The following is a 25721-nucleotide window of genomic DNA, read 5'->3' on the forward strand; positions in this document are numbered from 1 at the left end:
CGTCCAGGGGGCATCCGGAAAAGATGCCCGAGCCACCTCAACTGACTCCTTTCGACGTGGAGGAGCAGCGTCTCGACTCCGAGCTCCTCCCGGAGGCTCCTCGGCCCTCCGAGGAGTGACTGAGAAAAAACACACAACCATTAAATGAAATAAATTAATGGAAGAACACAAAACTTCAGTTTACCACTTCAATACTTCACCTCAGGGAGCTTTGGTGTCTTCGCTTTGTTCATGGTTTGTTTTCTGTATAGTGAGTTTTATGAGCTGGCTGAGTTTTTCTTTTAATTTGTAGAACTTTACAATAATGGGAATCTTATTCATTTCCAACATAGCCTTTACATATGTGTCAGCCACTGATACGTCTGTGACCTGTGTACATCCAAATGCTGCACGTGCAGAAACTGTACATGCATCTGATGTGGAAAAATGCACATAAATTAAAAACAAAACAGGCATCAGTGGTTGGAATAATTTTAAAGAAGTTACATGATTAAGTGCAAATGACGTGGAGTTCTTTTTAGATGAGTGATTAGTGAAGTAGGTAATGAGTCTCATTCAATCGTAGACACATCCTTGTCTGAATATGTATGAGGGTAGATGCTTCCTAGCGTGATGACAGAATGTTCAGCCCCCTTTGATCTGTTTGCCCCCCACACACACACACACAAACACACACTGTCCCTTTGAACCATGTCCAAAACTGTGGGTCAGGAGCATGCTGTGTCCAAACAGAATTGGGAACAGGCTGTCAAGCCATGTGGAAAACAGCAAACTCCTGTTTCTATGAGTATCTAGAAGCACAGAGACAGGGAAAATGTGCAAAAGCACCTCAAATCTCTGATCTACCTGAGCAGAATAAGTAGTTCAGTGGGATAGGAGTTGGACTACCGATATGTAGATCTGGATTTGAGGCCTGGTCACGCTAACCTCCTGTGTCCTTAGAGAAGACACTTTTTATTGTTCCAGTCTGTCCAGCAACAAATGAGTACTGAACTTGGCTGGAGAAGTAACCTGTGATGGACTGGTGTTCAGTCCAGGGGGAGTTGTAGATTCTTATCCCCTTCACACTACTCTGTCAGGGGGATCAGCACCAGCGCCCACGGGGCCTATATAGTATTTACTTGTATCCCAACTTTAAGCTTAGTTTCTGTTTTTTGTTTCTGTGACATCGGAAACATCCTGAACATATGAGCAGAGACAGATGCGCCTCAAGTCTCAGCTGGCTAACCTTTGATTTTATACTGATAATTTACTTATTCTCATTTCCACATTTTTCTCTTTCTGTTGACAGTTTAGTGTCTGCTGGCACTAATTAGTTATGTAAGAGTGGTAGGCACAATAAACCTTGGCTTTAGTCTAAACTTTTGTAATTATATCTTGATGTTTTCATTTTTGTTTATCATTTGAAAATATTGTTTTATTTTATTTTTTATTTATTTTTCCCCCTGTCTATTCTTTTATTAAACATCCTTCATCAGTTGTTACAGAAATTTTACCTTATCTCACAGACAATCAAAAGACTTTGAGCTCTGGTTGTGAACAGTGCTTCAGTACAGCTAAATTGATTTTTTTTTTTCTCATTTGTATGTTTTTGTGTATCTTTTGACAGAAAACCAACAAGTTTAAAGGAGTATTATGGAGTTTTCTGAAACCTCGAGTGGTGAGGGTTCACATTGCAACCAGTCCAATAATCTCTTCTCACCCCACCATTTACAAGCATGTACCCGTGTGCATGCTCACGTGCATGAGTGAGCTTTCCAGTATCACTGAAAGAAACACGACCCACTGAAGGCAACAAAGTTGACTGGCTAAGCTGTACAACATATGGCAAGAAGGAAAAAAAGATCACCACAAATGGTCATCCCTAGGAGCAGATTGGACGGACTCTAAATGCTGCTGGTGAGTGCTGTACTTCTATCACCATGTGTATTGAAAGTTTGTTGTTAGCCGTGTATTGTTGTCATGGAAACAAAATTAACACACTGTTTTGTTTTTTTTAAGTTTTCTACAAGGAAACAATCAGTCAAACAAAAGAAATGTTATATGGACACATGCCCTGATATTGTTACACTGACTATAAATGGCTTCAGAATGATACATCAATGTTACCAAATGATTGGCATTAGCAGACAGGCTAACATTACTCAATTTTTAGCTAATGGAGCTGCATAATCATATTATATTGTGGAAACTACGATCAGTACATTGACGAAATAGCACAGCTGACTCACTGAAAATGGCTGTCTATACCCCTAACTCTTTGGTCCCTAGACCACTATAATGTAAAATTTGCTGTATTCACGCATCTGAGTGCGCAGGTTGTTCTGCACGAAATTCTGATAGAGTGGGTGGGATGATGCACAAGTACAGCCAAATACTACATTTGGCATACTGCTGGTTTCAATAAAATGATTTCATCATCAAAATACAAAAAACACAACTCACCCATTTGTGTCCGTTTTTTGTCCTTTTCTCATTCATTAAATGTATTCTTTGCCAGCTGATGTCTGGTGAGTCCATTGGAAACTTCCCGCATATCTTAAAGGTGATAGAGAGAGGTTGAATGGGGCATTAATCCTTGTTCTGTGATGTGATATGTAGCCCCCAAAAAATTGGTTGGGTCTGTAATGGCTCAGAACCTTCCTAAAAGGCTCTCTGAAACAGCTATGTTACTATGCTGGGTTTAGAATGCGTTGTTTGCCCTTAATGACGTCGTTTTGGAGCTTATTTGGCAACCTCATTATGAAATGCACGTAGGTGTTGGCGCTGATCGGTTGCCGTTGTTTGATTTGGCTGCCCTTGCTCTCACTGAAAAGAAAGTGCGGAGGATCAGCTGTTTTTAACAGCAGATGCGGAGTGGCTTGGAGAAAAAAAAAGCATAAAAATGTCTTTGTAAAGCTCAGTGGTAGTTGTTGGCGCTTTTTTCTTCTGGGCGAGAAGGTTCTTATAAACAGACACACGCAGAACACAATGCGCGTGCTCTCCCTTCGCGGCGCCGCGACCGACTGCTTGATGAGGACGTAAAAAAAAAAAAAAAATCATGCAAAATTGGACTAAAAACAATCCGCGAAACTTCATTTGTTTTGTTTTACTTCGGTTACTGTGACTTCCAAAGGTTATGCATTGAAATAAGCAAGCTGCCCTTTGCAGGCTTACTTGCTGCCAGCATAATAATGCAAATAGCTAGCTGCTAAGGGGTTAGCTCATTCCCTTTAGAGGAATAAACCAGAGCTAACGTGCCATTCTAACGTGCAATTTTTACAACAGGAATATGGCGCAACACAAATTTAAAACAAAAGAAAATGTGATACTTACAGGCTGTACTGATTGCTGGGGGTTGATTTTGTCGCAGAGGCGGAACTGACCCTCTACTGAGCATTAAATGCCGACTGAAGCCAGCTCGAAATTGTGCAAGGTTTGTGAAACAGTCCTCCGTGAAATGCGCAGAGCAAAGAAATAGTCGGTGATTGTATGTACTGGGGATGCGGTTAAAAATGAATAAAAGCCATTGATTGCGTACATTGCTTTCCATGGGAAGAATATGTAAAGATCGTAGTCCACTAAAACAGCCTGGGAAAGCACACCTGTAGCTCACCATTGCTTCTCTTCGAGTGTTATGAATGGGTGGGCACAACCTTATGATTAATTAATTTCGAAGGGGCGTGTGTGAAAGGGGGTGGGTGTGGGTGTGTGTGTGGGGGGGGGGGCTATTGGTGAAAAAGTGACGTAAGTTTTCTCTCAAAAACGGATTGGCCTGTTTTCTAGGGGCAATTAAAAAAAGGAGAAATACTTGAAATAGAGGTTCTGAAACTTGCTGGCACTTCATGTGTATTCCCCACAGCGGGGAGACTCTGAACTAACACCAAAAACATGAAAAAGATGATTTTGATTCTCTATCCCCTTTAAAAACTTTCTACGGACAGTCTCAGCTGCTGATGCTGGCCTTTCATTACATATCAAAGGGGATTTTGGCACTTTGGGCCATGTACACTCAGACCCACATTTACACCGATTAACATGCACATTTATCCAGATCTATGTTGTTAATTTAAAGAGAACAGAGAACTTTTCCAGTACAAGTTTGTTTTGTCCTGTCCTTGTTCATTGTCCATTCAACGTTAAGCTGCTTACTCACGTCGGCAGCAGAAAAAACATCACAGAATTCCATCTTAACCCTCCCAAAGCTAGCCATTGTCATAGAACATTTCCTGTTTTCTTGCACAAGTATTTAAAAATTAGAGCACATTTCAACATGAAGTTCAATTCTACTACTGACATCATCACAGGTAAGACATGGAAGAGATGAGAAAAACATTGTGAAAACTCCTTATTTTTTGCTTTTTGTGATGTGCTGGGGTCCACAAACTTTTTTTTAAGGGTGGGCATTTGATAAACTGTTTAAAAAAATTATTATTATTTCAGGTGGGTGTTTAACCAACTTTCTTCAAAAAAGGGGGTGGGCTGGTGCATTGCCAGGAGTGGTCCAGTACGGATATGGTATCCTCCACAACATCAAAAATTAGCTCTGCTTCCACTGGTGGAAATGCACCTAGGTTATCCACAACTAAAATATGAATTCCTCAGTACGGTACTAGTCCCTGTGGTGCACCAAAAGACAGTCATGTAAGAGAGTCACAAAGATGACGACAATAAGAAAAATTACAGCTGAAGATTGTGATAGCTGTCGGGGCTTTCTGGGACTGTTCCAGGGATTCTTTGCTGAACGTCGACAGACGATGCAGCTTTGTATATCTTGTGTGTTCCACAGCTTTTTTGTCTGCATGCGTGGAGGTTCACTTGTGTGCACATCACCTTGAGTGTTTGTGCACTTTTCACTTGCACGTCTGTCTGTTGAATAGGCTTCTTGTCACTGACCTAAAAACAGTGCGAGAGGCTGCCAGTGTCGCTTAAATCCTCTTTTCTTCTCCATTCCCCCAGTCTCTGTCTTCTAGTCGCCGCACATATGTGTGCGTGGCTGTCTCTATTTAAACATCATACAGACTCACAAATGGGATTCCTGCCAACAGAAATGAGAGCGCACACTGTTCACAAAGGCTCTCCCACACTCTCTCCTCCTTCAGTCCCTCATTTCTACTTTCAGCTGCTCCTGGGATATCATTAGTGTTATGACCATATTGAGATAAATGAGTGCATATACATCTGTGCACATGTGCATGTGCACGGAGGTGGGATGATGCTGTGTGACCAAACCCCAGGGTCGTACCTAATTGCACATGCTGCGCTGCAGACTTTGAGTGTGTTTCATTTTGCGACTCCCTCCTCCATCCTGCAGCTCTGTGCGTGTTGTCAACCTGTCTAAAGGTGGGTTTAGGTGCTGCTGTTTTTCTGTTCTGTGAAGGCAGAGTGATGTGACATCACCAAATCTCTCCTTACAGGCGAGGGTTCAGCTTAATTACGCCTGATGCTTTCATGTTTTCTCTCGGCTCAGAAAGTCTCAGCTGCTGATGCTGGCCTTTCATTACATATCAAAGGGGACTTTGGCACTTTGGGCCATGTAGACTCAGACCCACATTTACACCGATTAACACGCACATTTATCCAGATCTATGTTGTTAATTTAAATTATTTATTAACAGTAAAGTCTAAGTAATTCAGTTTAAATGTTGTATTTTTAATCATTACACATGCTCTTGCTTTAATATTTTAACACGGGATTATTAAGGAGCTCTCAGATTGTGCATACCGCCTCCAAATCTGAACAATCATGTAATTTATACGTTGGGATTAAGTTTAATATTGCATGTTCCCTATGCATTGGGTTTGAGATAATTATTGCATCTTCATAGTACAATAGCTTAGAGAGGCCATGACTAAATTAAGACAACACTAACAAATGCAGAAAACACAAATACAAAAAAAAAAAAAAAAACAACTTGCAAATTGGAAAAAAATCTTGCTAACACAGAGAAAGAAAACTCTTTAACTTACGCCACATGATTTATTGTATTTGCCCCTTGGCAGGCCAGGGTGCTCCAAGGGAAATTCTGCCTGAAGAGGGTGTGGGCTGATGCATGAGTATGGCCAATATTACATTCATCGGAATGCCCATTTTAATAAAAATGTCTGATTTCATCACAAATACAAAAATAAATTTCAAATAATTCACCCATTTGTGTCAGTTTTTTTTTTGTCTTTTTCTCATTCATTAAATATGTTCCTTGTCAGCTGATATCTGCTGGAAAGCTTTGTACATCCTCAAAACTTTGAGCGGATATATCAGAGAACGTTCCTGTTGGTTGTTTTGTCCTGTCCCTGTTCATAGCCTGTCAGAATGTAAAGTCAATGTTAAGCTTCTTTCTCATGTCAACAGCATAAAAACCATCACAGCAGAATTCCGTCATAATATTCACAAAGCTAGGCATTATCTCAGATCACTTCCTGGTGTTTTTTTTTTTTTTTGCACAAGAGTCTTTCAAAATAAGACCACATATCAAAGTAAACTTTGATAACACTACCAGCAGATACTAATGGTGTTGTGACAATTAAGACACAAATGAGAAGAGAAGAACATTGTGAAAACTCATTATTTTTTCCTTTTCATAATCTGTTGGGATCATGAAGTAAATTTATTTTCGAGGGAGGGCATTAAATAAACTTTAATAAAAAAATTTATTTTGCGTGGGCATTCAACCAACTTTCTTTAAAAAAGGGGGTGAGTTGATGCTTGACCCCAGGCCCTCCAACATGCAGATATGGTAATCTGATAATGTATCTGCTGCAAATTCATATGACCCCCCCCACCAAAAAAAAAAAAAAAAAAAAAAAAATCAGATGTGTTGCAAATAGCCACAACACTGGAAGTTACTAATCTAGTTGAGGCAAACATGCTAAGCAAACTGGATTCAGGTATTTGATTAAGGCTTGTTTTTGTAGAGTGGGCAGTGGTTGTTATCATGGATAGCTTAGGAGTGGGTATTAAAAAGTATTACTTGCATATTGCCTCAATAACAGTGGCACTATCTGTGTAGCTGCTGTCATCAAGTTATTGATACCTGCCAATTAGTGCTAACTTAGAAATTAAATAATGCTCAAATTTTACTCAATGGAACTACTAGAGCACAGACTTCTTAGATGATCTGTCAGTGCATTTAACTACATAGCTAGCCATATTATTTCTGTCTCTCTCTCTCTCACACACACACACATTATATATATATATATATATATATATTGTCAGATCCCGCTTTATATAAGACCAGCTCTCCGTCTCTGGGGTCCGACCTTCGTGTCTCCGCGGGTATTACCTGGCAGGGCTGCACAAAGGCTGTTTAAGCTGGTGGCGAGGAGATTCGTCTAGCCGCTCACTGCCTCCATCCGGACGTCCACCCCGCTGACGCTGATCTCGCACCCCGGTCGAATAGCCTCCTTCTGGTACCAGGATACGAGCCGGCCACGCCCGTTAACGGCAGCTCTCCTCTTATGGATCAGGGCTCTTGGAATGTTGCTAGATTTTAAATTTAGTGACTCGTACAGCGAGTCCCCAGGATGCGTTAATTTCGTTAAAAACCAGACTAACCTTTTAGAGCACTTTTTGATGTTATACACCCAAAAAACTTTAACTTTTACACCTTAAGAAGAATCAATAAATCCAATGTCCGAGCCTTAACACTTTAACTGCATGCTTGGAAATTTATTGCAGGTTTTGCAAGTGCTGACAACATAATCAAAATCGGTTATATGATAATAATTTCACAACAGTAATTCAAATATAATCAGAATAATAATTGGCAGAGATTTTTGTTTTTGATTCAATAATGCTATCTGATCTTACTCTGACTGGACTGGATTAACTTCTCAACAATTTTTCTAGGAGTGAGGGAAGGAGGTTTTTTGATGTTAAAATCCCCAGTTCGATGAACTTGGTCTCCTCTTCATCAGCTTTTAGTTGTTAGCTGACCACGATCCTTGTGATGTTGTAATCCTTCAGGAAATAATCCATATAAGAGTTTATTCCTTCTTCAATCAACCAAAAGTTGATCTAATCCATTCGGGAAAGATGTGATGCTCCATGAGAGAGAAAACGTTGAAACTTCCCCACTCAGACTTAAGGCCAGTGATTATTCTCCAATGCTCTGCTACTCCATGACTGGACGGCCTGAGTGGGAGTTGAAAACTCTCTCAAATAATCTCTTATGTCTCCAATCCTCTCGCTCCTCGATTCCAATTGCAGCTCACAAGATGGTCAAGTCTTGTGATCTCCTCGTAGCAGCGGAGAAGTGACAACAGCACCTCTCCCTGGAAGAATAACCCCGTTTCCTGTTGTTGTACAGTTTTTATACGAAAACTCTTGTTGTTGTTGAGTTGCTCTTGGTAACCATGGGGATGATGGTAATTCAAAACCTCCCCCCTTACCCCTTCTTTTACTGGCAGCCATCTGGAGAACTCATGTCCGGGCTGCCGGTAACTGATGTCCCGATTGTCAGTAAATCTATTGTGCAAGTTTCCTGTTTTTCTGTTTAACACATCTTTTCCGAGAAACACAGCTTTTCTAAGTCATGTTACATCAATCACATTTAATCATATTCAATCATTTCATTTCAACTCTTTTTCACATAAAAGCAATTCATATGATCATATACAACATTTCATTCATTATTATTCCTTTCATATCTTATTACATCTTAATGTTCTGAACAGTTATTTTTATCATCAGCTCTTCTGGCCTCGCTTGCGACATCATCAACTTCCTTTTTTGTCTCTGCCTCTGCACAAAAACAACTTCTTTCAGTTCCTCTTTTCTCTGTAGCTGCACCCTTTATGAAAAACAACACTTTCCTCTTTCTTGTGACTGCATGAAAAACAACTCATATAATCATTCATTTTACTTATTTGTAACATACATTTTCTAATCAACTCTTACTGTTATTACATTAATAGTTCATTTGATCATACTTTGTCATTTTAAAATCATCTTAGACATATTCCATCGTCTTCATCACTGAGTTCATCCCGTGGGCCTCTCCATCTGCAATGGAAAAGTCCGGTATGACCTCACTTACTCCAGGAAAGTACCAAACACTGTTCAGTTTATTCCAACAACGTGTGTATTAATCCAACGGCACGTATTATATTCCAAGATGAAAACAAGCTGAAAGCAAGCTTAAAGTCATCTTTCTTGACACCCCCTCCATGACTTGAAGCTCTGCCGATCTCTTTATACTTATATAGAGTATCTCGTCAATAGTTTTACATCCTCATTGAAGACAACTTTGGATGCTGTAGCTCCTCTGAAAAAGAGAGCTTTAAATCAGAAGTGTCTGACTCCGTGGTATAACTCACAAACTCGTAGCTTAAAGCAGATAACCCGTAAGTTGGAGAGGAAATGGCGTCTCACTAATTTAGAAGATCTTCACTTAGCCTGGAAAAAGAGTTTGTTGCTCTATAAAAAAGCCCTCCGTAAAGCTAGGACATCTTTCTACTCATCACTAATTGAAGAAAATAAGAACAACCCCAGGTTTCTTTTCAGCACTGTAGCCAGGCTGACAAAGAGTCAGAGCTCTATTGAGCTGAGTATTCCATTAACTTTAACTAGTAATGACTTCATGACTTTTTTTGCTAACAAAATTTTGACTATTAGAGAAAAAATTACTCATAACCATCCCAAAGATGTATCGTTATCTTTGGCTGCTTTCAGTGATGCCGGTATTTGGTTAGACTGTTTCTCTCCGATTGTTCTGTCTGAGTTATTTTCATTAGTTACTTCATCCAAACCATCAACATGTTTATTAGACCCCATTCCTGCCAGGCTGCTCAAGGAAGTCCTACCATTATTTAATGCTTCAATCTTAAATATGATCAACTTATCTTTGTTAGTTGGCTATGTACCACAGGCTTTTAAGGTGGCAGTAATTAAACCATTACTTAAAAAGCCATCACTTGACCCAGCTATTTTAGCTAATTATAGGCCAATCTCCAACCTTCCTTTTCTCTCAAAGATTCTTGAGAGGGTAGTTGTAAAACAGCTAACTGATCACCTGCAGAGGAATGGTCTATTTGAAGAGGTTCAGTCAGGTTTTAGAATTCATCATAGTACAGAAACAGCATTAGTGAAGGTTACAAATGATCTTCTTATGGCTTCGGACAGTGGACTTATCTCTGTGCTTGTTCTGTTGGACCTCAGTGCTGCTTTTGATACTGTTGACCATAAAATTTTATTACAGAGATTAGAGCATGTCATAGGTATTAAAGGCACTGCGCTGCGGTGGTTTGAATCATATTTGTCTAATAGATTACAGTTTGTTCATGTAAATGGGGAATCTTCTTCACAGACTAAAGTTAATTATGGAGTTCCACAAGGTTCTGTGCTAGGACCAATTTTATTCACTTTATACATGCTTCCCTTAGGCAGTATTATTAGACGGTATTGCTTAAATTTTCATTGTTACGCAGATGATACCCAGCTTTATCTATCCATGAAGCCAGAGGACACACACCAATTAGCTAAACTGCAGGATTGTCTTACAGACATAAAGACATGGATGACCTCTAATTTCCTGCTTTTAAACTCAGATAAAACTGAAGTTATTGTACTTGGCCCCACAAATCTTAGAGGCATGGTGTCTAACCAGATCTTTACTCTGGATGGCATTTCCCTGACCTCTAGTAATACTGTGAGAAATCTTGGAGTCATTTTTGATCAGGATATGTCATTCAAAGCGCATATTAAACAAATATGTAGGACTGCCTTTTTGCATTTACGCAATATCTCTAAAATCAGAAAGGTCTTGTCTCAGAGTGATGCTGAAAAACTAATTCATGCATTTATTTCCTCTAGGCTGGACTATTGTAATTCTTTATTATCAGGTTGTCCTAAAAGTTCCCTAAAAAGCCTTCAGTTAATTCAAAATGCTGCAGCTAGAGTACTGACGGGGACTAGCAGGAGAGAGCATATCTCACCCGTGTTGGCCTCTCTTCATTGGCTTCCTGTTAATTCTAGAATAGAATTTAAAATTCTTCTTCTTACTTATAAGGTTTTGAATAATCAGGTCCCATCTTATCTCAGGGACCTCGTAGTACCATATCACCCTAATAGAGCGCTTCGCTCTCAGACTGCAGGCTTACTTGTAGTTCCTAGGGTTTGTAAGAGTAGAATGGGAGGCAGAGCCTTCAGCTTTCAGGCTCCTCTCCTGTGGAACCAGCTCCCAATTCAGATCAGGGAGACAGATACCCTCTCTACTTTTAAGATTAGGCTTAAAACTTTCCTTTTCGCTAAGGCTTATAGTTAGGGCTGGATCGGGTGACCCTGGACTATCCCTTGGTTATGCTGCTTTAGACGTAGACTGTGGGGGGGTTCCCATGATGCACTGTTTCTTTCTCTTTTTGCTCTGTATGCATCACTCCGCATTTAATCATTAGTGATCGATCTCTGCCCCCCTCCACAGCATGTCTTTTTCCTGGTTCTTTCCCTCAGCCCCAACCAGTCTCAGCAGAAGACTGCCCCTCCCTGAGCCTGGTTCTGCTGGAGGTTTCTTCCTGTTAAGAGGGAGTTTTTCCTTCCCACTGTTGCCAAGTGCTTGCTCACAGGGGGTCGTTTTGACCGTTGGGGTTTTTCATGATTGTTGTATGGCCTTGCCTTACAATATAAAGCGCCTTGGGGCAACTGTTTGTTGTGATTTGGCGCTATATAAAAAAAAAGTTGATTGATTGAAGTTGATTTGTACTTCCATAAAAACATCCCCGTCGTCGTCGATAGGGTGAAGGGTGAGCACTTCTTTCTCATCCACCATCGGAGACAGAACAGGAGGCGCTGGAGTTGAACGACACTCGTCCAGCACCACATACTCCTCCTCGCCCATCTGTAAATTGCTGTCGCCATCAGAAGGCTGCTCCTCCAGTTGCGATGCTTGCGATGGTAATTCCGATGGAGTTGGTGTCGCCTCATATTCCTGAGATGATAATCCATCAGGGAACGATGATGTACATGGTGAAGCGGGGGTCACAGGTGTATAACACGGTGTAACTGGTGTAGATGGTCGTGGTGGTGATGTATCCTTCGGTTGAGGTGAAGCTTCAGCGTGAATATCCTCAGGCTCAGGCTGTTGAAGGTGTTTCTCCAGGAACACCTGCGTGAGGGCCTCCAAACACCAGTTTATATCCTCGGTCTGCACTCCAACCTCCACAGTGTGCTGTGGAGATGAACTTGGAACTGGTGGTAGTGAAGGACCAATGGCCACGATCCGGCCATCGGCAAGATGAGATGTGGAAAATCTTATTCCCGTAGGGTACATCCACATTTTGGAAAACACGGGGCAATACGTATATCCTTCTGAAGACACTATAGTGTCAGCTCGTATTTGATCAACCACAAGGGAATGCCAAATCACGGTTGCCTCAGCCTCAATTTTCAGGTATGTTGCTGTTGGTACCTGGGGCACAAAAGATGTATCCTTCCGTCCCATTATTCCTCGTGCCACTTGGACAGCGAAGCTGTTGCTGTAACACGTCGGGCACCACAGAGTCGGTGTTACCTCCCAGAGGTAGATCGCTTGTTCCAGGGTGGCTTGACAATTAATACATCTTATATCCCCCTACAGTGTAAGAGGAAACATTAGTCTTTTAATGATTATATTGCAAGCAAGCAAAAGAGTTTGTTGGGATTATTCAGATGCACGCCAAAGCTGCCTCTTCCCATGTCATATGTCCAGCTCGTAATCCGTCCACACATATCACCACTCGCCGATGTTGGCGTTCTTTGGCCATATCGATAGCTATTCCCAGAGCTTTCAACATTTTCTCCGTGTATTCGATTGAATTTTCTCTCCCTGGGTAGCTTTCAAAGGGCACATGTATGAGTGCATGATAATTCATTCATGGTGCGCTTGTTATCACCATCGATTTTCCCTCCAGATTTCTCCCTTTTATGTTCTTAATCTCCTCTTGGTACTCTTTGCCTGTCTTCTCCTTGAGGCTTGCTCTGAATTTTTGGTTGGCAATTTTCAATTTGGGATTTGTGAAGACAATAAGACTATCTCCATCTATATCCCAAGGACTGCCAAAATAATGATATGCCCATCCTCCATCTTGGGTCACCATCTTTTTGGTTCCTTCGGGCATAGGGTTCAAGTCCTCCATGTAGTCAGATTCACCGTATAGATGGTGGGTTTTTGCTTTAGATTTTCTAAAGATTTCCTGCGAGGGCCCTTCCTCTTTACTATGGTAACTCGGTCCGGGAACACATTCTTCAGATTTAAACTGTCCCAAGCTTCTGGGCCCACATTCCGGCGACCGACGGAATATCTGTCCAGATACTCCCTGAAGGCTTCTTCGTCTTTTCTCCTGTTCAATCAGGCATTCTGTATGCTTTTTAACTGTTGAGGTTGTTCCTCTCACACTTCCTAAGGGCAATTTTTGCCACTCTGGGTCGAAGCTTGTGAGGAGCTGGTCCGGGCTTTTATCTTCTTGACCATTTATTCCAAAATTAGGACCTCCCTGGGATGTTAATTCATCTTCACTTTCTTCTGGCTTGTTTTCCTCATCACTTGGTTCAGAGTTGGCCTGGGAATCTGTTTTGCTCTCATCTCCAGTGTTGAGGATCTGACTACCATTCCCATCTTCTATTGTAGGATATTGTTCCTTAAGCATTCTTCCTACTCCTTTTAGTCGTTCTGCCATGGACTTAAATTCGGCATACACGGACGCTGATTTTGCCTTAACATCAACCAGGACCGTCTCTACTCCCAACAACCCAGCTGTCATTTTTACTACGGGGTCATAACTTTTCTCAGGACTTATTAAGGTGGTGATTTGTCCTCTTGTCCACCTTTCTTCGAGAAGTTTGCACCACCACTCAAGCCAATCTCTGGTCCCCGCCTTGTCTTTTGGGACTGGTGGGCTCTCCAAAACGGCCAGGATCTGCCCCTCTTTATGCTGACCTGGATAATATATCCCTAATTGGAGTACAGTTTCTACCATAGCTTCTTTGAATCTTTCTTCATCAGGTTCTACACTTTGATCCCTGACATATTTCTGAACTGTTTCTGCCCAAAACTCATATCCTCGTCCATACAATACTACTCTGTGTGGTTGAATATTCACTTCTTTTCCCCCGTCTGGTTCGGATCCAGGGGTTGCTACAGGTCCTGACTCTTTTTCAGCCATATTTTTACTGCTTATTTGTACACTAACCTTACTGTTTCGTAATGATTATCCTTTCTTTATTCTCTTGGTTGCTGAGATTGTCGATTCCACCACTGTCGTCTCCTTGACTTCAGCTATGGTCCTTGTCGTCTCGAGTCGTCTGCCTCTCAAAGCCTCTCTTGGCGCCTTGAGTCAGGGATGAGTGACAGACTACTTGGCTATTCAGCGCTAATTCTGGAGGTTAACTCCAAATCAGCTGCTCCTTTTCCCGCTTCCCCCCTCAGGAACCTCACGGGTTGATGATCCTACTCTCTCTTGTAGATCACCATTTTGCACGGTATGCTCTCATACCTGCTCTCTTTGACGATCCGATCCAGCAGGCTCCCTCGTCTGCTTCCCTTCCTCGTCGTTTTGTGACGATCCAGCAGGCTATCTCCGTCTGCTTCTCGTCCCAGTTTAGATGATCCAGTAGTGACATGTCTACTTCTCGTCCCAGTTCAGACGATCCAGCAATGACACGTCTGCTTCTCGTCCTTGATCCCAGCTCCCTGGGATGCTTACTCCTGTTGTCTTTACGTCGTCCTTCTGGTGGTCGCCTCCAAATTTTCACCTCTCTGTAAAACAGATGTGTTTCAAGCCGTTACTGGACCTATACAGGCCATCAGCCGACACTCTCCACAACACCGTCTCCCTTGGCGATCTACTCAGGGGCTCTCCACCTTTCCAATGGCAAAAGACTCTCCTTTTGCCAGAATTCTTCCTCGGACCCGACTTCACTTCGTCAAGTCCCTGTTCGGGCGCCACGTGTCAGATCCCGCTTTATATAAGACCAGCTCTCCGTCTCTGGGGTCCGACCTTCGTGTCTCCGCGGGTATTACCCGGCGGGGATGCACAAAGGCTGTTTAAGCTGGTGGTGAGGAGATTCGTCTAGCCGCTCACTGCCTCCATCCGGACGTCCACCCCGCTGACGCTGATCTCGCACCCCGGTCGAATAGTCTCCTTCTGGAACCAGGATACGAGCCGGCCACGCCCGTTAACGGCAGCTTTCCTCTTATGGATCAGGGCTCTTGGAATGTTGCTAGATTTTAAATTTAGTGATTCGTACAGCGAGTCACCAGGATGCGTTAATTTCGTTAAAAACCAGACTAACCTTTTAGAGCACTTTTTGATGTTATACACCCAAAAAACTTTAACTTTTACACTTTAAGAAGAATCAATAAATCCAATGTCCGAGCCTTAACACTTTAACTGCATGCTTGGAAATTTATTGCAGGTTTTGCAAGTGCTGACAACATAATCAAAATCGGTTATATAATAATAATTTCACAACAGTAATTCAAATATAATCAGAATAATAATTGGCAGAGATTTTTGTTTTTGATTCAATAATGCTATCTGATCTTACTCTGACTGGACTGGATTAACTTCTCAACAATTTTTCTAGGAGTGAGGGAAGGAGGTTTTTTGATGTTAAAATCCCCAGTTCGATGAACTTGGTCTCCTCTTCATCAGCTTTTAGTTGTTAGCTGACCACGATCCTTGTGATGTTGTAATCCTTCAGGAAATAATCCACATAAGAGTTTATTCCTTCTTCAATCAACCAAAAGTTGATCTAATCCATTCTGGAAAGATGTGATGCTCCATGAGAGAGAAAACGTTGAAACTTCCCCACTCAGACTTAAGGCCAGTGATTATTCTCCAATGCTCTGCTACTCCATGACTGGACGGCCTGAGTGGGAGTTGAAAACTCTCTCAAATAATCTCTTATGTCTCCAATCCTCTCGCTCCTCGATTCCAATTGCAGCTCACAAGATGGTCAAGTCTTGTGATCTCCTCGTAGCAGCGGAGAAGTGACAACAGCACCTCTCCCTGGAAGAATAACCCTGTTTCCTGTTGTTGTACAGTTTTTATACGAAAACTCTTGTTGTTGTTGAGTTGCTCTTGGTAACCATGGGGATGATGGTAATTCAAAACCTCCCCCCATACCCCTTCTTTTACTGGCAGCCATCTGGAGAACTCATGTCCGGGCTGCCGGTAACTGATGTCCCGATTGTCAGTAAATCTATTGTGCAAGTTTCCTGTTTTTCTGTTTAACACATCTTTTCCGAGAAACACATCTTTTCTAAGTCATGTTACATCAATCACATTTAATCATATTCAATCATTTCATTTCAACTCTTTTTCACATAAAAGCAATTCATATGATCATATACAACATTTCATTCATTATTATTCCTTTCATATCTTATTACATCTTAATGTTCTGAACAGTTATTTTTATCATCAGCTCTTCTGGCCTCGCTTGCGACATCATCAACTTCCTTTTTGTCTCTGCCTCTGCACAAAAACAACTTCTTTCAGTTCCTCTTTTCTCTGTAGCTGCACCCTTTATGAAAAACAACACTTTCCTCTTTCTTGTGACTGCATGAAAAACAACTCATATAATCATTCATTTTACTTATTTGTAACATACATTTTCTAATCAACTCTTACTGTTATTACATTAATAGTTCATTTGATCATACTTTGTCATTTTAAAATCATCTTAGACATATTCCATCGTCTTCACCACTGAGTCATCCCGTGGGCCTCTCCATCTGCAATGGAAAAGTCCGGTATGACCTCACTTACTCCAGGAAAGTACCAAACACTGTTCAGTTTATTCCAACAACGTGTGTATTAATCCAACGGCACGTATTATATTCCAAGATGAAAACAAGCTGAAAGCAAGCTTAAAGTCATCTTTCTTGACTATATATATATATATATATATATATATATATATGTATGTATATATATATATATATATATATATGTATGTATATATATATATATATGTGTGTGTGTGTGTGTGTCTGGAAAGTAAAATACTCAGAAAGGACAAACACATTTGAGTCCCTGACCAGTTGTCATGAGCGTGGGAACTTGCTACACAGACCAAAATGTTTCATTTATTTATTTTTGGTTACCAGTCTGTAAACATTTATTTCTACTGTAAAGGACATTTAAGCGACTCACAGTTGGAGCCAACCTCAAGTGGTAATTCAAGGAACTGCAGGTTTTGGCACTTCCATGTTAGCTTCATTTTTCTGCACTGGGAGTTTGCTGCTTGGGAGAAATGCACCTCGACAGGAAATCTGTTCATTCCCAGGATACATTAATTAATGGCTGCAGTATTTTCTGATGATCTATAAGCTAAATGCTTCATTTTAACATAATAGTAATCAAGGGATTAATGAATACTGCTGCCCTGGTTAGAAGATATTAAACGGGCAAAGTTTAAATATATTTATTTCTTCAGCCTTATTTTGGATTTAGACAAACAGAATGAAAGACTTTTAATGACAAATTGCAGCTTCTTCAATTGCCTTCTTTTGTTCCGGTCACAGTTTGTTCCACAGCTGTTGCACAGCATGTGGCCCTGCTTTGGAATACCGCCGTGATGAACATCCCCACACACGCAAAGCTCAGACGGTAACCGGTGGGGAAATGAGGGTGACTTTCCAAACTGCTGGGGTCGAAAGCACGCCTGCGATGCTTAATCGAGTTCCCTTTCACCTCTTTCTGCTCCATCTTCTTTTCTCCACTGCCAATCATTTCAAACGCTTCACCTGCCAGCGTTTCTGCATGTCTGTCAGCCAGTCTACTGCTTAGTGTGACAGGAAATGTGCCACCTCATATGCACTTTCATATAATATAAAAGGATGAAGTCTGACTTTTAGGAAAGAAACTGACAGAGGAGGTCAGAGGTCATGTGATTACTCCTGTCTGTCTGTCTGAGGATGCTATGCCACAAAAATAAAGAAATAACTGAATAAAAAGAGGGAGTTATTCAGATAAAAATGTAGTCGAGAGATAGTTCTTGGGTCATGGGAGAGTTGAGCAAATTGTTGCAATGATCTGGATTTGCCTCAAAATCTCCTTTTAATGGGTTTCTTCAATTTCTTTAACATTGTCACATAGGAATCTCTCAGTATTAAAATGTGTGCCTTATGATGTCACAAAGATCCAATGGGGCATGTAGTTTCTTTTGGCATGTCCCTTTTTTCCTGAGCAACCCATCTGTTTGTTCCCCAACACCTCCCAGGTCCTTGAACTGATTTCCACCAAACTTGGTGTGTGGGTGAAGGTCAAGCCTGGATTTCTAGTTTTATGTTTCAGTCTTATTTGTCATATTGCCATTTTATGTTATTATATGCTATGTTTGTGTGTGTGTGTGTGTGTGTGTGTGTGTGTGTGTGTGCGTGTGAGAACTGGATCATTCAGATGGCTTGTTGGGGTTATGGAAATACACATTCACATTCATATTTGTATTTCTATGTCAAATACTATAATATAATTCATACACTTTAAATTAGTATACAGCAGAGGTGGGACAAAGTCACCATCAAGTCACTCTCAATGTTATGTGTCGGACGCAGCTCGGAGAACCGACCAGCGTTTGAAGGACCCAGTATGAAATAAGCAGAGCACGGTACAAAGGCTAACTGAATTTAATACATAACAGTGAAAATGTAAGAACAGAAAGGTGCGGCCTGGCGTGGTGCGCTCCCAGCAGCGCTAACGGTCCGGAGCCAGAAGCTGTTTCGGACCCAAGGACCCCGCCGACACCCCCCAGGTGGCCGCAACAACCGAGTCTGTGAAAGAAGGAACCATTATGTGAGTCCACACTCTACACACAGAACACTTAAAGGTGTACAAACAGCAAACACTTCCTGGCTTGATTGCTGATCAGCTTCCAACCTGCAGGCATGGAACATCCAGTTCACAAAACTCCACCGCAGTGGAAGCTGATACATGACTAACAAACAGCTCAATACAATAAGGTGTGAGGGACACCACATTTACTGACTGTATAACTGTTAGTCACAAAATCTAACGTACCTCAGGAAGTGTGCTGACGAGCGTGAGACCTCACCCCCTCCTCTTTCACAGACTGTGCATCAAACCTGGACGTTTCTCAGCATCCGCTGCTGATGAGATGGCTCCCGAGACGACGATCTCACCCGTCTGGTCACAAGGTCGAGTCTCTGGCAAATACACACTGTGCACTCCAGTCTTAAATGCCAACATGCTCCAATCCATCCAGATGCACCACAGCTGTGAGTCCTGACGAGTCGCAGGTGATCAGGGTGAGGTCCTGACAGCCTCAGCAACACAGCCACTCAGTCCCAAATGCACGCCACCTGGGAGGAAAACAAAAAGACAAACAAACCGGCAGCCAGGCCCCCCCAGCCATATAACACTCAAGTCATGAATCAGCAAGTCCCAAGTCACCTTGCAAACAATTGGCGGTCATTATGACTTGAGACTTGACTTGGGACTTTCTGATTCATGACTTGAGAGTGACTTGATGGTGAATTTGTCCCACCTCTGGTATACAGTATGTATGGTAGTTATTGGTGTAACTAGACATTGCATTCAGGTTGCAGTACATTAGAACTGATGTAATATTGTATATATGTCACATAGTTTTTTTAGACTGTTTTGAGCATGACTGTAGTAAATGCAAAGATGTGCAGAATAATTCTTTGTAGTTTATCATGTATATAATGTTTATATATTAGGTTATCTGGCACAACAACATCTTTCACTCACAGTTAATCAAAGTACACAGTGGATTAAAAACGATGTCTTAGACTCTGCAGTATTTATTTCTCCACATTAGGGTCAGTAAGATGATGTTTAATTGATGACACACAAAACGGTGAAGTCAAAGTCACAGAACTGGGACACCGACTGTTAAATTTTCATCACCCATTTTTATTGCATTTTTTTGGGGTTTTCTGTTGTTTCTACATTTCTTGGCCTCACAGAAAATTGGCCAAAGGGAATCTGATATCCTGATTCAATGTGACATTAACATGTTTCTTGGGAGAAGAGCTACAAAAAGGTCTGAAAGTGGGACATGTTGGAGGGGTCTGAAACACAAACGTCAACCTGAGACGTCCAATAGTTATACATGGACGATTCTTCAGGAATGATATCACTCATTCCTCAAGTTTGAACTTTATTTCAACAAATTTTAGTGAACGGAAAAAACATGATTCATTCAGATTAAAGGAGCCAGGCTGTTCTTAGACAGACAGTCTGCTTTAATCCCATAAACAACTAAAGATGTATGAATCAGTTTGTGGCCAAATCATCTTCAAAGTAGAGTGCACATCTGAGTGATCAAAATTAAGAATGAGGTTTGTTATGACAGAAAGAGGATGTGTAACAAAATTGTAGTAACTGCAATGATGCTTAAAAGAAAGTTCATGATATAGTTTGTGATATAGTTTTAGCAAACTGCTGATAGTCATTATGTTAATTGGGGTGGTTGTGTCCATGTGTGTGTTTGGGGGGGGGGGGGGGGGGTCCCAATTATGCTGTGACAGAAAGTAAATAAGCTCTGATACATGGATATAAAACACACTGAACTCAAAACTAACTGAATGTAAAATGCAAGGAAATTTAACTCCAAATATAATAATAAAAACTGAATATAACGCTAAAACTGAACATATAGCTCATTCAATATACAAAACAAATTGAATTTAAAGTTAACTGAGTGCAAAGCTAACTAGATATTAAGCTAAATGGATACAAAGCTAATTGCATACAAAGATAACAAATACAAAGATAACTGAGAATATAAAGCTAATTGAGTATAAAGCTAATTGAATATTAAGCTAATTTAAAATGTTATGTATTTGAAAAATGAAGTGAATCTAAAAAGCTAACAGAATACAAAGCTAACTGAGTTTAAGGCTAAATGAACAAAAAATAACTAACAACAAAGCTAATGGAACACAAAGCTAATTAAAAACATATGTAACTAGCAGCGGACCTGGCCAATACCTGGGTGTCAGATTTTATAGAGATTTATGATTGCTTCACCTCTGATAGTAGAGTTGCTAGGCAACCCGAATTCCACTCTACTTTGATGGGAACTCAGGTCCATGAGTAATCAAACATTTCCCCATCCCACTCTGCTTATTAGGTGAATAGTTGGGAGGCAACCAGTTCTTTGATTAAAGCCATCAATGGCACCAGCAACGGAACTAAGTCACATTAAAGCCTAATTTAATCTATGTAGCTGAACTTTAAACTTAACTCGTCAATATGTTTGTCTTGTTAGCATTAGGAGCTAATGTTTGCTACATATTTGGTACCTGAAGACAGACAGAAAGAAATGAAGGTTGGAAGCAAGGAAATATGGAAAGAAGTGGGACTGTGTATATAAAAGGGTTGTGTGGGGTGTTGCCATGGTTACTGTTGCTAGGCAACAAGCTAGTCAAAAGTGGTCATGCATAAGCACATGAATAAATATCTGAATTCTTATATATAAAAGACTGAAAAAATAACAGAATTTAAAAATGAAGTAAATGTAAAGGTAAATGAACATACAGTTAACTGAATTCAAAGCTAACTGAATAAAAAGTTAATAGAAAATATAATGAACCTTAACTGAATCTAAAAGACTAATGGAACAGGAATTCGACTACTGTAAACAGAAGTACAAATGAAAGTGAATGTAAAAAATAAATACCCCCCCCCCGAATATTAAAGTAACTTAATGTAATAATAATAATAATAATGATAATAATAACCTAACTGAATCTTAAGCAAATTTAAATTAAGGATGCATTTTTACATTGTCAAATGTAGCAAATATGACAACACCAAAAAGTGACCTGTATGTATTAGATATGCCGGTTTCTCTCTTTCCCATGGAGGTTTTATAGTGGAGATGATAGGAGAAGGGGAAAAAAAGGAAAAAGAAAGCCCACACATGCAGAGATTTATCACAGTTGGTGGGGGGGAGGTGTTCCAAAATGTGTGTCAGCAGATTTCACTGGGATCACATCCTTGTCAGCAGAGGACTCTGTCTGAATCGTATTTGTAAATTGCTGCCAGTAGTGCTGTAAATCAGGCCGACCGACACACTTTATGTTGTGATGCATCGATGCAGTAAGCCTCTTTACATTTCACAATTTATTTTTGACAGAATTATGACCAGAATCTAATGAAATGGAAAACAAAAACATAATAATTTGATGCTGGGATATAAATTTTACTTATAAACTTTGCTTCACATGTTTAGGAACAAATCCTTTAAGGATGTATTTGGACATTTCACCCCAAACTCTAGGGTCCTAATCCAGGAAGCTGGAAAAAGAAGTGCCACTCATTGCGGTATTCCATTAAAAATCAACTTCCTGATACTTGAATCTTTCTTGACTGTGTTGAATTGTCACAGTCAATAATGTGACTGATTTTGCTTTTAATATTTGCAGTGCAACATGTTGTAAAATGCTGCATTTTGGAAAGTTTCTACAAAGGGGATTCATGCTCTGCTGTATTGGAAACATTAACCCCCCCCCAAAAAAAACAAACAAAAAAAACTCCTTAACTATTAGTAACTGGAATTAGTGGTTTTCAAGAATCTGTTTGGCAACGTTATTGTATCAGAATAACCGGTGTCCTTTTCAAATGCAATACAGTAATTTAGGAAATGAACTGTCAGCTGGTGTCCCTCTTGTTTCTGTCTGTAACAATATGATGAAACTCATTTATATAAACTTTCTTTGTGATATACTTGACAATGGTCAGGTCAAAGGTCAGTAAGTAAATATGTCCTTGCAGCTGATGGAACCAGACTTACTTACTGTTCTATTTTTCTTCAGCGAAAAAGCATAGACAGATGAAGCAAGGGTTTCTTTTTTGTCCTCCTTTGACCTTATCTGTCTCTCATTCTCTTAATTTCTAATTGCTCATCCGTGTAGCGTAAAGGTGCCATTCACTTTAATGGCAGCCATTGTGGACAGCCTTTAGCAGCAGGTGTAGATACACTCAGTTGCCACTTTATTAGGCACAACCTTTCGAATCTTTGGTTCTATATTCATGCTGTGAGTCTCCCATTCCATGTCTTCCCAAAAGTATTTGATTGAACATGTGTGAGGTGTAAATGGGAAATGGGTGTAGAATTTTTTTCCTTTCATTTTTTTTTTTGGCAATGCAGAAACTGAAGTTTGCAGGAGCAGGTATTCTAATCTAGTTTTTCCAAGTCTGTGCTAACTGTAGCATCAGTTCACAATTAATCCCCTTTCCAGTTGGTCTGAATAGTAATAGGAGCGAATCTGTTATGTGTCGACGCGGGTTGAGGAGCGGACCTGCGTCTGACGGAACCCAGCGCCAAAACAACCAGAAAGCGGTTCCAATAACAAAACAATTTATTTTCCCCCTTCTGTGCAATACAAAGTGTACAAACGTAAAATGCGTCTGTCTGGCGGAGTGAAGGACGGCACGTTCTCCAGCACTCAAAAGGATCGAAGTCCGGCGCTTCTGGACCCACGTTCACCGCCAAACACCCCCCAGGTGGACACGACAAACCGACTCTGCGAAGGATAGAAAAGGTGAGGTAAGTCAGCAGCTACAACTAATATCCTTCAAAGGCACACACTATCAGCAACACATTCAGGTCTGAATTTAAACTTTATGTAAATGAGCAGCTTCTCACAACAGGTGGAGGATCATCAGTCCGCACGCCACGGCAGTGAGAAGCAAACTGCACAACTCTCATCAATATTCACATATACTGCGTAACAAAATACCAAATTACTGTTAACAATTATTCAGACAATCAAATCACCTCTGATGTGTGCTGACAGCATGTGTCCGTCACCCGTCCTCCTTCACAGGCACGATGTGTCAAACCCAGGCGCGGTCCTCAACGTCTCACAAACGAACATCACAAGGTCGAGTTCCCGGCAATTCTGCTTGAATCACACATGGCTTAAATGCAGAACGCCATCTCATTATCTGCTTCAGCTGAAAGTCTTTAAGGTTGCACGTGAGCACCATCCACAGGTGTTGCATATCACGTTGATGAGGGTGAAGGACTCTTCTGCCAGCACCTTCTCCACAGACAATAAATCAGTTTGCATACCACCTGGAGAGCAAAGAAAAGAAAAGAACACCCAAATGTCCAGCCAAACGCCCCAACACACAACAGAATCTGCTTTGTTCTCTCTTATGGTGGACCTGCTGAAAAATCTGGTTTATGGAGTCATGAGGTCCCTGGAGAGAGGTGCTTGAAGAGTGACCAAACAGTTAGATGTCTTTGGTCTTTCTCTTATTGTGCCCCTGTTCTGTGGACTGATCTCTCTGCATCAGTAAAACAGTCAGATTCTGTAGAGACTTTCAAGTTCAAACTTAAGACGCACTTATTTTCCCTTTCGTATGGCTTGCATACTGGCATAGTATGTTACTATGCTTTTTACTCTTTTAAATTCATTTTATTATCTAAATTCTGGGTCTTTTAGTGAAGCTTAGGGCTAGTGGCCAGTGATCACCTCAGTATTTCTTCTGTTTTTCTTTATTGCTTAATGCTGACAAATTATACTGTATTTGTTGTCTTTCTGATGGCTGATTCTATTTTTTTCTCTGTTTGAGGTGAGGCTACATCCAGAGATGGGTGTGGTGTCTGTTTCTGCAACCCTCCTGTCCTGTCCACCGGCAACATTTCCTGTATATTCGTTTTGTGAATGTTTTGTGAATTGTTTCGGTAGCTTGGCCAAAGCAGAGGGTCACCCCTTTGAGTCTGGTTGTCATGCTCAGTCCCGGCTCAGGGCTTAGGTCTTCGTTCTTTGCATTACTTCCTCTTTGATTTTCTGATTTTACCTTTCCTTAGTTTGTACTTTATCGTGTTAGTCTGTTTGGTTCTGTTTATTGCTTTGCTTTGTTTACCATTTAGTCACTAGTTTCATTCTTTACCTTATTATTTAGTTAGCAGACATTCAGTTATTCATTGCTTTTCTTTGTGTTACACTTTCCTCACAGATTCATTATTTGGTTAACATTTATTCTGTAGCTGGTTATTGTATTCCTTCACTCTTGGTCCTTTAAGTTTAGTTCTGTTTATCATATTTCTTGTATTATGCTTTAGTCACAGGTTTTGGTTATTATTCAGTTTCAGTGTTTCTTTTCATATCATGTTCCGTTTCTTATTTATTGCATTATTCTGGAGTTACTGGGTTTGTTTATTCTCTCTTTATCATCTCATTTGTGTTATCAGTTATGTGATAGTATCAGGTTTTGTTTTCTGTTAATTATTAGTCTTTGTTTGTTTTGTCATCTGGTTCTATTCTTCAATCATAGTCAGTTCCAGTTTAGTTTTGTCTTAGTGTTTATTTTCCTATTCAGTTCTTATGTAATTTTTCTTCTATGTTTATTATCTGATGGTTCGCTTTTTGTTCTCATGTTCATGCTTAGTTTAGGTCTTGTTCATTGTAGTATTTTATTCTGTCCTCAGTTTCTGTTCATGCCCTGTTCATAGTCCTCTGTTTCTGTTTGACCTTTGTTCTCTGTTTCCCTCATGCCCATCTGATTATGTTCTCACTCCGCTGCACCAGCCTCATGTCTCTGTCTCTCACTTTGATTCTGTCTGCTTTGTGTTTTCATTCACTCACACTCTTGGCACCTGTTCAGTGTATCTTTGTTTCTTCACTCCACCTTGTGTTTCCCTCATGCACACGCTTGCCTTTCTTCCCTCTTCTTTGTTTTGCTAAACCACACCTCTTTCCAGAACCTTCCACACACCTGCCTTACATCACCTTGACTAGTTTGCTCCTTATTTA

Source organism: Thalassophryne amazonica, chromosome 15, assembly GCF_902500255.1.
Source record: "Thalassophryne amazonica chromosome 15, fThaAma1.1, whole genome shotgun sequence".
NCBI lineage: Eukaryota > Metazoa > Chordata > Actinopteri > Batrachoidiformes > Batrachoididae > Thalassophryne > Thalassophryne amazonica.